The 2,960-nt window shown below is 34.1% G+C and overlaps 1 long non-coding RNA gene across 1 annotated transcript; it reads left to right on the top strand.

Moving 5' to 3' along the window:
* The first annotated feature begins 322 nt into the window (after positions 1-322).
* LOC121206571 (uncharacterized) lies at positions 323-1,082 on the top strand. The gene is made up of 3 exons (XR_005901634.1): positions 323-359; positions 500-505; positions 687-1,082. It is a non-coding gene; the product is annotated as an uncharacterized lncRNA (long non-coding RNA).
* The last annotated feature ends 1,878 nt before the right edge of the window (positions 1,083-2,960 follow it).

Below are 2,960 nucleotides of genomic sequence, written 5' to 3'. Positions count from 1 at the left end.
CGGTCCAGGTAAATTGTCCATTGGCAATCCTTGAATTGGAACATTCATGCAGAATTGATGCGTGTATTCCTCCTAATTCTATTTGATATGTTGTGTTGATTGAATTAATAAATTGCAAAATTATGAACGCAGCGGTCATTATCACATTCATTTAATTAGAGCCAAAAGAAGGAATGTTCAGGTGTCCAGCATATAATTCGAATCCCAAAGTTCAAAGGTTGAATTCATAAAGATATTTCCTCCCTCAAGAAAGGAAAAGGGTGAAAAGGTTGATATCTAACTTATTTTGTTTAGAGGCATTCAACTCCAACTTGCCTTAGATATCTTGAGGAAGACCGCCTGAGAAGAAGTTTGAGTGGGTAAGTTTGTTTGGACTAACGGTAACAACAATCAAGCTATTCAGTATTCGGTGTCTTTTCCTGTTTCTTCACGTCACTAAAGCTTTCTGCTTTTTTTTTGTTTTTTGGAACTCCCCTCTGTTTCATGATGGAACGTGAAGGCTAAGGTATGAAATGTGCTACGTATGCTAAGCTAATCATGCATGTGCCTATTTGTTGGAATTATTTGCAATTTGGGATAAATTCATAGTATTGGCCATTCTTAACTTTTGTCTCTCATAGTTGATTTTACTGATCCCATAAACTACTTACTGACTGTCAATAAATATGAACCTTCGGTTTATGCAGAGGTTGATGGCTAAGTATGGGTCTCAAATCTCCGTGATATCAATTGTGGTTTCTGTTCATCTACTGATAATAACCCCATCAAAAGCAAGCAAGAAGAGCGCTAAAATAGAGTGCCTCCATTTAATGCACACACCTTTCTTTGCTAGTTTCTGTTTGCAGTTAAAATAGGGTCTTTGGTTGTGTCTGATTTTCTAATGAGATTAGTGAAAGATGGAGAGATTCCAAGTTCTTAGGCCTCTACACTTGATTTCATGCTACGTACACATCACTTGTATCGTAGGGGATTTAGGACAAAACTCTATCGGCATGCCTGCATGTGACAGCGACATCATATCTCATTTTGCAGTTGTATCGTTACGAGGGGAATGGCTTGTGGTTTAAACATATGTTCTTGTACAATGCCCTTTTTATCGTCTTAACACTCGTAATCTAGTAATGGCGACCAAGACACCGTCACCCCCCCCCAACAATTTCATCTGATGGGACTAATTGAAATGGCTGGGGCAAGGGGTATTGGTCTCTGGTTCTACAACTACAAAGCCTACTATATGGATGAGCTAGTAAAGGATCAAGTGGGTTTGAAATTATATTTGTTTGATTGGGAATTCTAATATTTTTTCAAGATAAATGAATAATTTTTAAAGATAAATATGAAGAGTGAATGTGGATGTTGAAATATTAAAAAGAAACGATTGTATGAAATGTGAAAAGTAAAATACTTATGATCTTATTAATTCGTTCTATTCCAAAATTAGTATTTTTGTTGTCATTTTGACTTGTGATTGAAGAGTTCTATCTATCTATTAGATTTGTAGTACTGGCAAAAAATTATATATCCAATATTCTTATTAAAATACAAAATAAAATAATACTTTCATAATAGTATAATTTATTTTTTTAAAAGAATTATTTGAAAAATTTTCATTTGAGTTGAGATCAGGTTGGTGGTGATACTAGATTATAGGAGATTTTATTATAATTAAATCATGACACATAATAATGATGAAAAAATTTATGTAACAAATATATATTTTATTAATATTAAGAACAAACGATGTTTTGGTTGAAATGTTGAAGTTTAAGTCCAAAAAGAAATGGAAGAAATGGTAAAGTTAAGGCATTGACAACTATGATGTTTTGGGATTGAATTCCATCAAGCGCACTTCTTAGATTTTATACGACTTAAATTGACAAAAATAATCTCATATAATGTTTATTTTTTTATATAAATGGAATGATTTTTGGTAATTACTCAATTGACGAATGACACTAACTTAATGAATCCCTTAAATAACTAAATTTTGGCACATCCAAAATATGGATAGAAAATAGAATTATGCAACAAATATACTTACACACAAAAAATGATATAAATAACAAATGTGTGGGGTGTGTCTTACATTTATCGGATACGTTATGGGCACCTAAGATGAGAAATTGAAGGGGAGCAGAAAGTTGCGTGACGTCGGGACAAGGAAGTCCTGAAGGTCCGGACGACGAGACGCTTTTGGCAACCGAGCAAAGTTGCAATGTCGTGATGAGCAAGTAGGTGACGTCATGACGAGACGATGTTTCCTGCACAAATTCAACAGGGTTTCTTCTCTAGTCTCTATTTCTACTGAGTTATTTTAGTCATATTGGACCTACGCCCAAGCCGATTTAAAGGCTTTTAGAACCCTGTTTAGAGACATTAGATTCAGAGAATCATATTTGCATTAAATATCTCTTGTGTGAGATTTGTTAAAGAGTTTTTAGGGAGAGTTTTTTAGAGAGCTTTTGTATTTGGGATATTAGGGTTTCTTTTGGATTTGCTCTTTGTATTCAGGTTTTAAATACTCTCCATCGTTGTACTCTTTGTTTGTTGTTTAGTGAAAATTCGAAGCATCATTTGCCTATGGTTTTTTATCCTCAGTAAGGGTTTTCCACGTAAATAGTTGTGTTCATTCTTCTTTACTTTTACTGTCTCATTGTTCATACAGGTTGATCTGCAACAAACTAGTATCAGAGCTAAGTTTAGCTTCTACAAATTGACTCGTTCAAGATGGCAACAATGAGATTCAATATTGAGAAGTTTGATGGGATTACAAACTTCAGTTTATGGTAGGTTCGGATGATAACACTTCTAGTTTAGAATGACATAAAGAAGGTCGTTACCGGTAAAATCCCGAAGGTATGGAAAAATCGGAATGGGAAGAGCTTGATGAAAAAGCTTTGTCTACGATATAGTTATGCCTCACGAATAATGTACTACATGAAATGCTTACAAAAAAAATA

This window comes from Gossypium hirsutum, chromosome A09, assembly GCF_007990345.1.
Source record: "Gossypium hirsutum isolate 1008001.06 chromosome A09, Gossypium_hirsutum_v2.1, whole genome shotgun sequence".
NCBI lineage: Eukaryota > Viridiplantae > Streptophyta > Magnoliopsida > Malvales > Malvaceae > Gossypium > Gossypium hirsutum.
This window is presented reverse-complemented; position numbering and strand designations above follow the sequence as displayed.